This window comes from Plecotus auritus, assembly GCF_963455305.1.
Source record: "Plecotus auritus genome assembly, chromosome: 4".
Classification (NCBI taxonomy): domain Eukaryota; kingdom Metazoa; phylum Chordata; class Mammalia; order Chiroptera; family Vespertilionidae; genus Plecotus; species Plecotus auritus.
The window spans coordinates 31,886,612-31,904,636 of NC_137775.1; the positions used below are offsets into that span (position 1 = coordinate 31,886,612).

The 18,025-nt window shown below is 37.1% G+C and overlaps 1 protein-coding gene across 5 annotated transcripts in view; it reads left to right on the forward strand.

Annotated features, from left to right (window-relative positions):
* The window catches only part of UTRN (utrophin), a 479,531-nt gene that overhangs the window by 316,572 nt on the left and 144,934 nt on the right, over positions 1-18,025 (forward strand). The window lies entirely within an intron of this gene.

The following is an 18,025-nucleotide window of genomic DNA, read 5'->3' on the forward strand; positions in this document are numbered from 1 at the left end:
TGTGCTGCTGATTACACAGGAGCTGTTGAAGTTTAAGGGTAGCAAAGGGCTGGAGAAGAGGCAGGTGACATGTAGGAAGCTGTGAGTGGTCTGAGCTACTCCAGAGCATGGTTCTGGACTTTGCCAGAAAGTGGGAGATGCCACAGGAACATTCACTGCTAGTAAGGGGAGGAGGGAGAAATTACCTCTTTAAAAAAATTTATGTCAAAATGGCGTTTATTGGTCCATCATATTGAATCAACACACCTCTATTGAAAACTGATTATTTAGCACACACTGTGGGGGACCATTTCTCTTATTCTGTGAACTTGAAAACTTTCTCTGGTTGATCTTAGTATGGGTCATTGAACAGATTTGTTTTACCTGATTATATAAATGGTAACAAGACTTAGGTCAATGACTTCTATTTTAGTGTACTTAATAGTTCACTTTGTCAACCTTCCACCCCCCCTACAAGATTAAGAAAATTAGTAGTTACAATGTAATGTATTTCTGTTCAGGGTGAAAAATTATTGAGGCATATCTTTTCCCACTTTTTTTAACCTTCTTTATTTGTTGGAAGAATTCCTTTACGTATATGATGAGTCAATATTTCTTTTGCCTAAGCCCAGTAAAATCAAAGGATTAGTTAATTTAAAATGTTATAAATCATGTGCATGATAATATTCTTTTCTTAACATTTAATTGGGAACTTTTTTCTCAGTTCCCCAAAATGTTACTAGGTTCCTCTGTGGCTGTCTGCTATTTGAACAGAAAGACAACTAATTAGAATAATGGAACAGCATGATTGTCATTCCTGCATTTTATAGGTTTTATAAAAAGATTTTTTTTAAAGGAAGCTGTACCAAAATGTATTATGTTACTAAATATAACATTCATACTTTTCCTTAAGGCACTTTTGCACCTCATTATCCAGACATTTCTTTATTTTCCATTATAATTTCAATCAAGGAAATGGATGTTTTTGAAAGTTAGGAAAACCTCTCATGCATAAAAATTTAAACTGCTAAAAATATATATTGGTGGTAGCTTTTAATTTGACAAAAGATCTTCTACATTACAAAAGAATTTCCTGAAGATTACTTAAAATGGACAACTCCCTTAGAGTGCTGAGGATTGAATCAAATAATGTTCTAAATTTTAAACACTTTCAATTATAGGCACACCTGTTCCTAATATTCATATGTAAATGGTGGCTATGTACATATGTGTCCCAATGTGGTGGGTAAATGAAATCTAGTTTGTGAATTACTTATTTTTGGTAATTAGAGAAATAGTCTGGATGGTTCAGTCTATTCTTGCTGTACTAGATTCAGCCAACTTCTCCTCCTCCTCCTATTCCAATCCCAGGGGAGAGGACTGGAGGGAAAGCTCATTCTAAGAAGGCATAATCTATGGAAAAAGAGGACACACTATTGGTTAACACTAAATTTGTGTGTGTGTTTTTTCTCATTTGTGAAATCCTTAGAATTGAGATAACCTATCATTTGTCACTCAAGTAAATTTTTAGGAAACTGATGTTTAATTGTATCCTTAAAGCCTACTGGATTTATAGTAGTCATTTCTGCGAATTGTAAATCTGCTAACATTCATTCTTCAGGAGATTATAGAATGTTTGTTTTTTCTTCATGTATTTTTATGGTTAGCTCAGAATGTAAGCTTCTTGAAAGTAAATACTTTTATGTCTTTTTTCATGGTACCTTGTACCTGTGCCACATAATAGATGACCATAAAAAGACAGCCCACACTGCAATTGTTAGACTTTCTGAGAGATTGTATTCTTTAAATGCCTGTATGATATAATCTTATTTTTGGTAATATTATTACTATTGGTTTAGTAATCTTTAATAAGCACTGACCACATGACAAGGATTATACTAATTATTTTACCTCTTCTGTTTCACTGAATCTCAACACAATCTATGTAGTTTGTGGTATTATTAAAATACTCACTGCCAAAACCGGTTTGGCTCAGTGGATAGAGCGTCGGCCTGCGGACTGAGGGGTCCCGGGTTCGATTCCGGTCAAGGGCATGTACCTGGGTTGCGGGCACATCCCCAGTGAGGGGTGTGCAGGAGGCAGCTGATCGATGTTTCTCTCTCATCGATGTTTCTAGCTCTCTATCCCTCTCCCTTCCTCTCTGTAAAATATCAATAAAATATATTTAAAAAAAAATATACTCACTTTATATGTAAATAAGTGGACTGAAGGTAGTTAAACTCTTGCCAAGGTCAGAAAGAGAGTTAACTTGTGACTTCCCATGTTGTCATTGACTCATCTGCTTCTTCATTGGTCTTGCTCCCATTATCTCCTCAGTAACACAGTATTCAAAAATGAAAATCTTTTATTTTTATTATAATGAACATATTCCAGTCATTCATTATTTTTCAGGCATTGTACAGTTGTGAACAGCTTACCCTAATGATCCATCCTTCACTTGGTTGGAAAATTAACCAAGAGCATGAGGGAGAGACCTCAGGGGAAACACATACAACTGTGAGATAAACTCTATTTAGTTTTAATGTTAAATTTTAACTTTTAATCCCTTTGCAATATTTACTTAACTGACAGTGAAATGAAAAATCTTCTCATTTCACAAGAGGGCAGCACTTTCTTTTAAAATTTAAAGTGTGATTCTTAAATACATTTAAATTAACTTTTTCAGTCAAGTTAAGCTTGAGTGGTTTATAGAAGGACTGAAACTTTCTTTGGAGAAATGTATGGTCAGATAAGTGCAAAATCTTTAGAATAACTTGGGATCCTTTCAGGAAATGGAAAGATGAATAAAATAACCCCTAGAATTTTTTGCTGGAAAGTTTAATTATTCTGGTAACTTTGTAAATGTATTAGGTGTCTGCCAAGATAATGGCTTTTTTAAAATTGTAAAATCACATTAAGGATGTAAATTTTTAATACATTCTAATTGTTTTATTATTGCCAGTAAAAAAATATTGAGCAGTGGTTGTATGTTTATCATTCTTCAGGTCATTTGAGGGACAAATGAATTCAACTTCTTTTCTTTCTCTCTCTTTTTTTAAAAATATATTTTTATTGATTTCAAAGAGGAAGGGAGAGAGATAGAAACATCAGTGATGAGAAAGGATCATTGATTGGCTGCCTTCTGCATGCCCCACACTGGGGATCAAGCCCGCAACCCAGGCATGTGCCCTTGACCAGGAATTGAACCTGGGACCTTTCAGTCCACAGGCCGATGCTCTATCCACTGAGCCAAGCCAGCTAGGGCTCTTTTCTTTCTCTTGAAAAGCTTACTGTCTAGTGGGGTTAAAGGGAAGGTAAAACAAATTGGCAAAACAACCTGTAAACAAAGCAAGGCAACTATAAGTAAGTAAAGTCAGGATAGTTATGCAGCATAAGGGAGATGACCAGTGTGGATAGGAAATTGTTGAATTGAAGTTGTCATACAAGGCTTTTAGTAGAGGGTGGAAATTAAATGGTACCTCAATGGCTGGATAAAATTTGAATGCATAGAAAAAAGGGGCTATTACTTGAGAGAAAAGAATTTTATCGATGGAGAAAAAATAGAGTGTATATTGGAGAAAGAAAACTGTATCCTTCAGAATATTGTAAGGAAATCATACCTGGAGTGTGTAGCAAGGCCATTTGCCACATGTGACTATCTGCATTTACATTTAAATTGATTAAAATTAAACAAAACCACAGTTTAGTTTTTCAGTCATACTAGCCATATTTCAAGCATCCAATAGCCATACTCCCTATTGGACATCAAAGGTGAACACCATTTCCATCATCGGAGAAAGTTTGATTGAACAGGGCTACATTGCAGTTAGTTTAGATATTTTTTGGGTTGGGATGTGGAGAGCCCTTAAGGAAAGGCAGAGGGGCTGATATAATGTATCAAGAACTTTTGAATTTAAAAGCTATAAGGGGATACATTTTTATTATTATTAATAAGTGCTTTCTATGGCCCAAACACAGCTTGCCAGATGTAAGTGTATAGGTGTTCTGAAAGAGTCATATCATAGTTGGTCAAATATATGCTTGATGGCACAAGATTTGACTTCGGATGGTTGGCACACAATGCCATATATGGATGATTAACCAATGACACCCCAATAAATTTAATAAAATTTTAAAAGCTAAAAAAATTAAAGTAACAGAATTGTAGTTAATTTACTTTTGAATTAGCTATTAATTTACTAGTTTATAGATGAGGAAATAGAGGGTGAGATAAACTGTCTTTTTTATTAAAGTCATTTTTGAGAATAATTCATTTTGGTTTGTCATGCTAATGGGATACAGGAGATAATTTGAGGATAGAAAGAGAAGTCAAGAAGGATGGCTTGAAGTAATTCTTCTGTTAGGAGGTCAGTGAGAGAACTGAAGTAAGAGAGTATCAAAAATATTAAGAGATTTTGATATGTAAACAGCTGGTAATTAGGTGTATTTAATGGTGATTCCTGGTTGTATGTAGAGATTATCTACAGGACATTGATTCAAGAATTCAGTTTCTATTTTTTGGTTGTCTGCTATGCGTCAGGGACTATTGTAATCTCTGGGGTACATCAGTGAACAAAATAGAAAGAGGATTGCAATTCAGGAAACTTCATGATAGCCAGTGTAAACAAAGAACATGTTATGAACAGTTTGGTGAAAATAAGCAGAAATATTAAGAAAACATACACATGTTCCTCAAAATACTCTATGGTAATAATATACTTTTCAGAGTTTTTATTAATGTTTGGGAAATGTATGAAAACTTTGTTGAACCCTCACTTTCACTCCTAGAAAACCTAGTGCACCCCTGGTATTGTGCAGAATTGTATGAAAGTCTTAATCGTGCTATAAATAACATTATCTAACTGTTAATGAATTTTTGTTGAAACTCATGATGACCAATTAATAACATAGTGCTACTATGTCTTTCTGCATAAGAGTAGTTGAGTGTTTGCGGAAGTGTCACAGAATCATTTTACAAAGAAAAATCAAGGTGCAGACAAGGGTTGAAGTATCTTTTTCTGGGTCAAGCAGTTAGGTAACTGATAAAGATGTAATCACAACCCAGGTCCCGTGACTCCAAGAATATTATTCTTCCTTATTTATCCCATAAAAGATATCACAGGACTGGATGTAATAATATAAAGGAGTCATCTATTTCTTATATAATATCAGTTATTACTTTCTCTATGATTGAACAGGTTCTATATAGCTTTTCATACTATTATAATAGTAGTATGATCTGATTCATAATTTCTAATGAGAACATTATATATTTTTTTACCTTTGTATATTATTTTCTTTTTTTTAATTTTTTTATTTTTATTGTTTGAAGTATTACAAATAGTAGTACATATGTCTCCTTTTTTTTTCCCCCATTGACCTCCCCCCCCGGCCTCCCCTACCCCCCAGGACATGCCTTTACCTGCCCGCCACCCCTCCCCACCCAGTGTATCCATTGGTTATGCTTATATGCATGCGTACAAGTCCTTCAGTTGATCTCTTACAGCACCCCCCCCTCCCCTGCCTTCCCGCTGTAGTTTGATAGTCCGTTCAATGCTTCTCTGCCTCTGTATCTATTTTTTTCCCCATTTCTTTCCTTTAAAAAATCTTGCCTCTGCAGACTAGAAATCAACATATAATAAGAAAAAATGTTAGAGCCCCAATTTCAATGTCCAACAGTTCTGAGTCCCCGTTTCAATGTCAAACAGTTCCTTATGTGTACATGTCAGCAATGATATCTGGATGGTGGGCACATGGTGGCAATGCAGGTCTGACCCTCTCTGGTTTGGTCCTAGGCAACTTGCTGCAACGCACAGCTGCTGACTGCTAGCATGGCAAGGTGTCATCAGCGTCTTCCATCTCTGGACTGTTTCTCCTCTTGTCTTTGTGGTTGGAGAAGACCTGTCAATTCCTCTCTGTTGCAGGAATCCACATGGTCTTGGAGTTGTATTCTGAAAATATACAAACATATTCTCGACCAAAAGTTAATAAAGGAATCTTTTCTATATAATTGATTTGGGATCCTTTTTATTTTTGCCCAAACGATTTTCCTTTGTCTTATTTAGACACCATGTGTGTTTTTCATGGGTGTCTTGCTGTTAGCATTACAAATGAAAATTAATTTTGTAAAGTAAAAATTTTCTAGATGTAATTTACTTATAGGATATTTTCCTTACATGATATTACGCTACTATCCCCCCTTTTTTTGATTAATGGAGGCTTTTGTAAGTTTTATAATGCAGTCTTGATAACTTTAAATTTTAATTTTTTACATAAAAATATGACTGCTTTAGTTTCATTGCATGTTCAGGAATTTTACCATAAGATGAACTACCAATAGAAATTTTAGTTACCACTTTAGGAACAGCTTTTTGTCCAGTACAATTAAATTTTCTTGAATATTCACTTATTTCAATTAGCCTATATTTTAATGGTTTAATTCTTAACATTCTGAGCTATAATCTTTTCTATAAGAATTTGTAAGATAATGAAGAGGCATTTAAAAAAATGCCACAAGTAAAAAGGAACCACTAATAGCTCTAAAAGTGGGAATAGAGATGGGGTAGAATGAGTCAAGGAATATTATGCTTCAAAATATTTTGTAGCAACATTTAGGTTGCACTTAAGTTTTCTAAGTTAGTTTCATATTTTTTAATATTATGTAGTCAGTAGCATCCTTAATAACATGCATTGTGCTTTGAATCCACTTAGTAATGATAGATAATTAGACTTACTAATTATAAGCAGAAATATTAAGAAAACATACACATGCTCCTCAAAACAGTCATTAAGTCTAATGATCAAGATGGGTGTTAATAATTTTGGTAAAAGTGGCAATATAATTGAAAAAAAGGATCAATTTTATTATATGGATCTTTAATTAATTACAAAGGTATCTCTGAAATAATATTCCAAAAAAGTTTTGTGCAATAGTAATATCACTTGGATGTATCCTCCCAAGGTTATGATTTTGATGTCAGTACTGATTTTATATGCATTCCAGTAAATACTAGATTTGGTCTTACTTTTTTAAGAGCTCTGTTACTACAGCCATCCCATATTCTAATTTTAAAGTTAAAACATCTGGCCCAGCCAGTGTGGCTCAGTGGTTGAGTGTCGACCTGTGAACCAGGAGGTCTTGTTTCCATTCCTGGTTAGGGCACATGCCAGGGTTGCGGGCTCCATCCCCAGTGTGGGGCATGCAGGAAGCAGCCAATCAATGATTCTCTCTCATCAGTGATGTTTCTCTCTCTCTCCATCTCCCTTCCTCTCTGAAATAAAAACAAAACAAAACACACACATAAAAACAAACATCTGCCATAACAATTTCTGGATTTAAATTGTGCTTTAAGTTCCTTTGTTTACAATATTTAATATAAAACTCCTTCCACTATTCGATTTGGTCCTAAATAAGAACGTACCCAATCGTGGTGTCTGGTGGTTGCTTCGCCTGTAGTGGTACATCTCCTTCAGTATTTTGTTAGAGTAACCTTCGTAGCACATCAAGCATGCCTTCTGCAGCCATGACAAGCAGGACAAGGTCCATGGTGTTTTCTCTCTCACTACTGTGATTTAGACCCATGAACAGAAGGGCTGTTGGTACTGCAGTCTCTCTTGAGCTGTTGAGTAGACCCTGGCACTCTCCCTCTGCCAGCTCACTCAGCCCATCTTGAGTGATGAAGCCACACTTCCATTGCTTGACAAAATCAGGCTAGATATTCTTCTTTTCTGTATGTGTGTACTAATTCTATAGTAAAAAAATTCATGCCATTTAATGTCACAGCATTAGATGAAAATAGCAGTACTGGCTTCCTTGGAATGAGAATGACTTAAATTATATATTGCCTATTTAGACAAAGAGTTATTATTTAAATAAATTGGAGTGACTAGTTATAGAGTAACTTACGGGAACAAAAAGGCTTTGTCCCTGTCTCCTTTGGAAAAGTTTACCATTGACCAGCCCACTGCGCTGAAGGCGTGTTTCTGCTGAGGGCTGATTTATTGGAATGTCACACCATCTGGCACTTCACAACTTCTGAGTCTTTCAAAGACAAAAATGATTGTCTCTGGTGGCAGTTACCTCAAATCTAATGATGCCACCATTTTGGGGAATAGATATCTACCTAGAAAGATAAATGTGTTTTACTTGGGAATTTTCCATCTATTAATTGATTTAATTTTGTGTGGAATATGTACTATGTGCCTGTGATAAAATTTTCACACAGTATAAAAGACTTCAAGTGTCCCATTCTAGACATAGAGATCTCCAGTGTGTCTCTCAGGCGTAACCACCTTTATCTTCTTACATATCTCTCCAGAAATATTTGTATCCTGTATATGGATCTATGTCATTATCCCCCTTTTGGGCACATACATGCATACATACATACATACATATTAGAGATTATTTCTTATCAGTGTATAGCCACCTTCTCCCTCTTTTCCATAGCTGAGCAGCATTCCATTGTGGGAATCAGCTATAATTTATTTACATAGTTACCTATTAATGGACATTTAGATTCTTTTCAGCTTTTTGCTCTGTCAAACAGAACTTATTGAGCATCTTTGTCCCTATGTTTGTACAAATGTTTGGAAATTAAATTCCTAGGGATAGAATTTCTAACGCAAAGGTTATATGAATTTTAATGTTTGATGAATATTGCTAAATTATTTCTATCCCAAAATTTGGCAGATTTTAAAAGTCAACTCTGCTGATTCTCATAATCTCCAGAAAATATAATGGCTTTACTTAATTCTGTCAAACCTAGGCATTCTTCCCTCTGTAATCAGCCTACTGATTTTATTATGTCCTGCACAATAACATTGTCTGGGTTCACTGTCTAGAGAAGACTTTATTCAAAACTTTTTGGGAAGAAACAGAGTCATCACAGGACCTATTGCTCAGAATAAGCAAACAAGAGAAGTAAGATAAAGGTACAGAATGTATATATAAGTAAAGTTACAATGGTCTATGAGTTTTGGGAAGTCATATTTGTTAAATATAAGTGGTTCATGTGTAAGTATATTGACTGGTTATCAATGCGATTAGTGAAGATGAATCATCATTAAAGTGGGGAAGAAGGTTACGCTGTGATTTTGCAGAGAATTCCAATTCGGATGTTAAGCAGGCAGATAGCAGGAGCATGGGTCAGAATTGAAGCAGTTAGTCAGCTCTGAATGGGTTGGCCGGCAAGCATCAGAAAGCTGGTATTACACACAGAAGCATGGCTACTCTCATGCGGTTAGTGAACTTCCTCTGGGTTTATAGATTATAGCAATAATGCCCTCCAGGGAGAGTGCCATTTTTTTACTTGTGAGTGAAAACAGCACCTTTAATTTTGCTTTATCTTGACATGGTTGTTGTTATTATTACAATCTGTAATTTAATGTTGGCTTTAATCTCTCAAAACCTGGGATCTGAGGAAAGTTGGAAAGATCCTTTAGTAACTTCTAAGAACCTTCTCCAGAGCCCTGGTGCGTACCCCACAGGCTCCAGCCATCAGTAGACATCTGGAATTGTGAGGCTTGGCCTCTGAGATGGTTTCACTCTTGACTCATGCTGCATATTTCTTAGGAAGGATATGGTTTTGAAACATTAACTTGTCTTGGCCTTATTTTTAGTCGCCTAATAAAGTGCTCTCTGAATCATTAAATATTTAGAAGGTTGCTGAATGCTGACCCCTGCACCTGGTTGGCTAATTCAGAAGCAGATCAACTGGGGTTTCTCTTCCTAATCCTCACCCCACCTATCCACTTCCTTTAGAAGAAAAAGCTCTTTGTGCCTTTAAAATGTCTGGTTAGAATCTTCTGGCTATAGATTTTGGAAATACAGAAAGTCTTGAATTTTTTTCCTTATGAGTTATAATTTCTATTTCCCAACTGCCACCTGTATAGTTATCAAACTAGAAGACATTATTGAAGAGATGAGCTTTAAAAATAATTCTTTGTGTCCAAAGCATATTATCTGAGCTTCCTGGGATAAAAGGAGAGTTCCGCCTTTCATCAGGGGGCTCAGGCCTCCATTTCAGATTGAACCTTCTGCCCTTTAGGGCTGTATATTACTTTAAATAGCTACCAGCTGACAGACTTGGTTGCTAGCTGATGTCAACTAGAAAGCTGTAATGTATTGAGTAGTCTCCCTTAACAGAACCACAGCAGCCGTAGACAATGAATTTGAAATCGCAGATCATGACTAGGGCCTTGAAGCTATTTTATTTTCAAATTATAAATGCTGATTTAGAAACGTTATGAAAAGGAGAATTGTGCATATTCCTTTTAAAGCCATTATAACCTGGATCTTCCCTGGAGTCAGAATGGGATTATAACCAGTAAATTTTCTACCCATGCCTGAAGTGCTTCATTGTGAATAACGCCATGATGTACCAATTTATTTGTAATCACCTATTGACCTCCATATGCTTCGCCTTAGAGGTCCCCTAGAAGTTTTTACTTTTCTTCTCTTTTTTTCTCTTTTCTTTTCTTTCCTCCATAATGACCAATATAAAGAGAAAGTTGTTTGGTTTTCCATAGAAAACATACTTTATCTCTACAGCTTTTAAAAATTTGGGTAGCAGGAAGGGTACTTTAAGATCCACCATATGGGTGAGACATAGATTATCTTTCAACAGAGCATTTAGATGGCTCTTTTTGCTTGTATTTGAGTGAATCCTAAATTAATATTCTATTGCCTCAATGAAATTGCTAAATAAGGAAACCATTTTTAGCCAATTAGATGAAATATAGTTTTTAATCATAAACAGTTTTAAAAGTAGCCTAGCTTTTGAAAGTTTATGCCAAAGCCATATGGATATATAGCTCTCTTAATTTGGGACATGGAGTGTGGTTTTTATTATGTCATTTAGATTTAGATTTTATTGATTCCATTGTTGAGATTTTCTGTGCTGTTTGGTGGTTCTGTAACCTTCACTGTCTTGTGGATCTAGGTGTCTGTGTTTGAGACACGGATTATTTTACTAGAGAATTTCAGGATACTCAGTGTTGTAGGGATTATGTTAGGATCTGTGGTAGGGATTATATTTATTCCACCTCTTGAAGATTAGTGCCTAATTTATTTATTTACACACAAGTGTGGACTTGCAAAATGTCAACTCCTTCAAATTGTATCATTCAGCTTATTGTCTCTCTGGTGATGTATTGCTTTCACTGGAAGCCTCTATTTTTTTGTTTGTTTGTTTGTTTTAATGATTACAGGATTATAGGAGATAACGTATCAAAGAGGTGTTTGGTTAAAGAAAGAAGAGGCTATGCAGATGTAAAATATATTACCAAGATGATATTTTGCATACAGAGTTTCATCTTAGAAAATATACTTACTTATAGGTATCAAACACAAATACATGGTAAAATGAGCTCAGTTATTAAAGCAATCCACAATTATATTTTGTAAGTCTCACCTGTAATAAGTCACTCAGTCATCAAGGAGCACAGTAATTTAGAATAATACATTAAATATTTAGCTAATGGAACTTTGTAGCATATCTTTGGATTTTTACATAAATAATCTATTTGTCTTTGACACTTTAAAAATCACATTTTAGTTGCTTTCCAGTGTTTTATTGAGAGTATAGTTACCCTGCTATTCAAATTAGGTGAGAACTAAAAACAATTTTTGGATGGTTCCATAAAGATCCACTAAGTAATGCCCCCACCCCGCTTTCCTCCTAAAGAGTGTGCATCATATCTAGGTTCATCAGTATCTTAGTTCTTGATATTTTATAACTGTAAGTAAGGGAGCTTTATTTTGCCTTCTCTTTTCTGCCTGAGCTGAGGGTGTCAGTTCTGAGAAATGGGTATGGGGCATTTGCCCGGGTTGGTAGTTGGTACAGGGGCAGTGACTTTTGGATACTCCCCTCTAGAATTCCATGTGACAACATACTCCTCCACTCTTTCCTTATCTTGTTTTTGTCCCATCTAGAACACAAGTACCTATCATGTGATAAAAATTCTCTTGCTCTTATCTTTTGGGAAGACTCCTTCAAAAGGTGAGCCCTGTATCAGGTTACAAGATATTAGCAGCTCTAATAATGACATATCGTTCTTATCTTGATGTCAGAACCCTTTAAACCTAAGAGTCTACTTTAGAGAAAGACTAGGGTAGTAGTCTCTGTTGTTTCACAGCTTTTGTTTAATTCAGTCTTGGGATATGTGCTGGGGGGATTGCGTGTTTGGACAAGTCTTCCCATCGCAGTCATTCAGCACCCTGGGTGGTAGTTGGAAGTTTGCCCAGCTGAGAAAGATTGTTCTTTTCCTCTCTCTCTCCTTCGTTTATTTATTTTTATTTTTTTGTGGTGCTGGTGCTGGTGCTGGTGGTTCCTTCTGTTTTGTATTTATGTAAAGAGTTTATTTGTTGCTGCTGAAAGATCTCAGCATGTGGCCCCAGATCCCTCACTGACTGGGTCAGCCTGGTCAGTTTCTGTATGTTTCTTCACTCCTTTCTGAGGACTGGTCTTCATGCTGATGTCAATGTCTTTTTTGTTGTTGTTGTTAACCCAAAGTGCAGAGATTGTTTTTACTTATAAATTTCTGGGTTATCATTCATTTACAACATTTGTTTTTGAAGTTAACAACGTCTGTGTATAAATCTGAATTGGGCACTTGGAGGTGGAACACATTCTGCTAGAAATCTCATAAAGCCATTGTGCCCCTGGGGACATGTTGAGTTTTATGAATAAATGATGAAAATATTTTAAAAGCCTGTTAAATGTTGAATAGATCCGCATATGTAAAACACATGCTATTTGAACACTGATATGAAAATAAGTTGGGAATGAAATGGAAAGAAAAATGGTGTGCAAATCCAAAAAGTAGTAATTATATTGTATACTGTTCCCTGGCAAGTTTTTGTTCTTTTCTTTGTTAGTGGAAACTCTATCTGTATATGATTAAATAAATGCTAACAATTTTGATATTTGAGTAATTAAAATAGCCTTTTAGGAGATACATATTCTAACTTTTTTGCTCCATGCCCTGATGCAGAATAAACTTAGTTATATTAAGATTAACTTTCCATTTGTGATGGTGTCACTTTTAAAAGCATTATATGTTTATAACAAAACTGCACACAGCTAGAGAAATATGTTTCATATGGACACATCTGTTGCACTTAACCTTTTATTAGTATATTAAATAGCTATGTAATCCATGATGTCCAAAGAATATATCATTTGGATTGAACATTTTCCTTTAAAGCAATTACACAACTTTGTGGGAGACAGTGTTTCTCAGGGTACCAGTAATAACAATTTAAAAGTAACTGGCGATTACTCACATTTGGAGTAGTTTCACTTAAGTTTTATTTCACAAACAAGTGAATTCCCCACATGAAAACAAGTCTGAATGGCTCTTGGAGTCATCAATGAGATCAAAGGAATTTTTCTTTATTTTCCCCATCATTGTACTGTTAAATCCTTTTCAGAAATAATCCAATTGATCACTCATATTTAGTTTTGTGCCTTGTATTGTCTTGTACACCTACCCCTTTTGTTTTCCTGGGTGGGCTCCAAATTGGAATATGAATCCCGGGATCCATTCAGGATCCACACCATTTGAGAGCAAGTTCTGCATTTCGGAGCAGGGAGGCCTACAGGAAGTGGGAGTGAGCTTCACTTCAAACTGTGTGAGGGGTGGTGGAAGGGAGGATGCTGATTAAAATAATAAACAACTGCTGGAAAGAGCAGTGGATTACCCCACCACTGTCAGATCGCCCAGGGATGCTGTTGGAGCTGGCTGCCCTGGCTCCCCTGCCACAAACTCTGCAAATGATCCCCTGTCATGAGATCCACTGCTGGAACTTTTCTCCGGACAGATAGAACAACTTACCATCGGCTTGGTTTTGTTGCACTGACAGCATCCCTTAGGCATAGCCTGACCTAGGGAAATGGACTGAAACTAGCTTGGTGGTTACCATAGCAACGCAGGGTGCCGGTGTCTGGGAGAGTGCAAACCGGTGGCCTCTTGTCCTGTGTTTGGGTGTTTCTTCAGACAAGAGTACACTCCTTGCTGTTCGAACTCTACATAAGACATGCTCTTTGAAAACTGGCTCTTTACCCAGGATTTTTTTTTTCTTTTTCTTTCTGAAACCAGTCTGAATGGAGGAAGTTGGTAATACTTGGCTCTCTCTCTCTCTCTCTCTCTTTCTCTTTTTTTTCTGCCTTCTCTCATGCAAGTTTCCAGGATATAGCTTCTTTTTTGCTGTGTGTAATTGAGACCAAATTCTAAGCTCCGGGCCCAGGAGAGACCAGTTGTGGGCTGCAGGTCATTAGTGAGGTGAGCAAAAGGGAATCCTGGGCTTCCTGGAGAAAAAGGAGAGCATGCCAGCCTCGTGGAACACAGCTCCCAGGAATTGTAGAAGCAGGTCTATTCCCTGCGAATTCCAAAGTCCATGAAAGAACGGACCCTCGCTGGGGTGGCTAACATGTCCCAGCGCAAGCTGCTGCTGCTCATGGACCATAGCTCAAGGGCAAGGCTTGTAAAGGATTTTACAAAGGGTTTTAAAGTATAGCCAGAAAAGATACGGTGTGTGGAAATCGAACGCTGTTGTCTGAAGGAAGTTTGCCGGAAAGATGTAAACTTCAAGGGCTACTGGACGATGATTGGTCTGAACTTCAGCTTACGGGAACTGCTGACAAGATTTGAAAAGGTATGCAGAAGGCGACTTCATGAATGTGCTACTTCCATTCTGCCTTTTCTTGCCTTTTGTTTTTACTCTACATGTAGATGGCATATACTCTGTTGACCTGATTATTTAATGTAATTTCTAAGGCATCCTTGGTTTGATAGCCTGCTAAAAACTTTTCTGTTTCCACTAAAGAGCAAATTAGCAATTCTTTCCTTTGGTCAGGAGGCTTCTCCTGGTGCCTGTCAGTTTCAGAATTCCACGTCAGAAGAGATCTTTTGTACTCAAGACACTGGTAATTTCACTGAAAGTTATTTTGGAGGAGAAAAAAAGAAAAAGAACAGCAAAAACACTGGGTTTTCATGCCAAAGTCTGACTTCATCAGGCACGGGTTCTGTTTTCCTTACCCTCAGGTTTATCTCCCTGAAGTGGCCCAGCCCTGCCTTCCCCAGCCTTTTTTCCTGAAGATTCAGTTCTGAGAGTTGGGAGAAAATGCCTCCCAGTGACGATGGTGCATCTGATCTTAAACTTCTTTCCTTTTTTCCTGAGTGTGTCTGTTTTAAACACAAAGTGCTTGCATGCACCGTGGAGATTGAATGCTTGGATCATTAGTTTTGCATTTAGTTCTTTTTTCCATAGGAAAGTTCTTGGCACACTCTGGGATTCAGTCTAGCCTGCCAAATGCTACCTTACATTTATAGTTAAACAAAACAGAAAACCTCAATGTGCGGCTCATGGGCTCCTGCCTGCCTTAGGCTTTGGATGCCAAGCACCTATCTTCTTTCAACTTCCAGCCTTTAAAGAAAAGGAAAAAGAGGTGAAGGACTCATTATGTGCATAAATCAATTACTTATCAGTTGTTAAAGATGTGCTCAGTGGTTTTCACCATGAATACTCGGCGTCCATTGCAAGTACAAATATAAGCAAGACTGTATGGAGTCATTGAAGGAATCAATGGGCTTTTTCTTACAAAACTACAGTGCCAGAGGAGAAAAGGCGTAAAACCAAGTCATTTGAAAACTTTGAAAGCTTTTCCAAAACAGCTGCAGTTATTGCTTGCTTCATGATGGTAGAAAGTGTATGGGCAGAATATAGAGAAAGAAGAATTTAACTTCTGGTTGGATGCACCCACCTCCCCCATCTCTCTCCAACTGTAGAAGGAAGGATTGTAACACAGGGTGCACTTTGACCTCTCACTTTAATATGCTGTTAAGCACCTAAATTCCTGAGAGCAAAGGATGGTTCCCAGTCTACTTGTTCACCATTTAAAAGGGGTGGAGGAGGGAGAGAATATCTTCTTTATGGCAGCTAGTAACAGCAGGTGACAAACTTTATGGCCATAAAGAGGTCTGTTAGCTTCGTTTGCATGGATTTGTCTGTTTCTTCCTAAAAAGGTATAGGGGATATGTTACATGAATAATTCATTACTTAGAACCCCTGAGAGGCAGTAATTGTGGGCAGTAGTTGGACTGTTGTATTGTAATTGCTGCTGATCGTCTTAAAAGCCCAGGTCAGATACCAGAGGTTAGGAACTGCCTCTGCCTTTTGGCCATTTTATTGACAGAGTGACAAGTTCTGGTCATATGAGTATGTTTCCTCTTTTAAACCCGAAGCTTTAGTGCCTGCATACTTCTTATTCTTATTTTATTTTAGTCGTTGTATTGACAATGAAGGTAGTCTGCTGGCCAATTCCTATCAAAGGCTTGATTTGGGATTTTTTTTTTTTTTTGAGACAAAGAGCCAATTTAGAGCAACCATCCTGCTGCAGTTCACAGCCTGAAGTTCTCCTCACATGTTTATTTTGTGTTAGACGCCGTTATGAAAATCTACGTGAAACTTAATCTTTTTGCCATATTTCATTTGTAGGAAGTTGTCAAACATGAATGTATTTTTCTTCAACTCAAGTATTAAAAAAAAATCTTTTGTGTATTTTCACAAAAGCAGTCTCATATATTTAGCCCTTGCTACATTGATTCATTGCCAGGAAAGCTGGTATCATAGAAAGGTACCAATGCCTGACACCTCTCAAATTCAACTGCCTGCCTTCCCCCACTCTGAAAGCAGTAATGCCATTTCCAGGGAAAAGCCAAGCTCACTGCTGTCATGCAAAAGCCACATGATACCATCAGAAGCTGAATAATAGTCCTGTCTATTCCTATATTAGTGATCTGCTTCTAAAGAGAATCCTCACCTCAGTGATTTCATACTTTTCATATCAGCAGTTGTAATTGTTCAGTCTGATGTTTGGGTTGTCATAGCATAAAGGTAATTTGGCTATATTCTTAAAGCCATTTCAGGCTTTAAGAAAACTAGGGTCCAAGGTTGGGACAGTGTTGGGTCTTCCAATGATGGTTAATCTGAAAAGCTGTAGACTGGTCGATCATCAGAAACCCCAGAAGACAGCAGACCTTCAGCCTAACTTCTAGACAGCAGTTTCTTTGTGAGGTAAATTTTGGTCGCTATTACTTAATTTTAGAGAAATCCAGTGGTGGTGTGATTTATATTGGGTATTTGTTCATAAATGAATATTGGCACATGATTGAGATCCAAGTTCATTCTCTAGTTCCAATCTGTTTGATGCACAGATTGTGATTTGATAGCATAGATAGGAAGAGCAAGTTGCACTTGATGCTCACTCCTAATCTCCTAGCATCAGAAAAGGCAATGCTGGGAGTCCTTGAGGTCCAGGAGTCAGGAAATGTTCTCTACTCTTTCCTCAAGGTGACAGCTCACCAAGGATCAGGAAACCCCAGTTGATAGGAACCATGTGTACCCAGAGTGGTCCTAAAGGGGAGTTGAGACAAACTTCTCACCAGAAGAGGATGACCTTGTGACAAGATGTACCTGCCAGCAAGCAGGTCCTAATCACCTAACCAAGTGGTGAGGGGTGAGCATTGGACAGTGTATCCAGGTGACTATTTGAAGAGTTGACTTGACCCAGAAAGCTGGACCACCAATGCGCCTCTCTGAAATCCAGCCTATGAGTTGGTTTATTGCCATCTGACTTGAACGAATTAAGTTTCTGCTTGAAACTACTTCATAAAGGAAGTATCTGATGGCTTCGGTGGCTGTTAATATACTGTCATACTTCAGCCATTGGCATTGTGTACAGTCCTATTTATTTAGTAGTCAAAGAAGATAGAGTAATGGACAATTTTAGCTCAGTAACATTTTGAATGACTGTTGCCTTTTATTAATTTATGCAGTTCTGCTACTAGATGATTAATGATAATGGTGGTACTTTTTTTTAATATATTTTATTGATTTTTTACAGAGAGGAAGGGAGATGGATAGAGAGTTAGAAACATCGATGAGAGAGAAACATCAATTAGCTGCCTCCTGCACATCCCCTGCTGGGGATGTGCTCGCAACCAAGGTACATGCCCTTGACCAGAATCGAACCTGGGACCC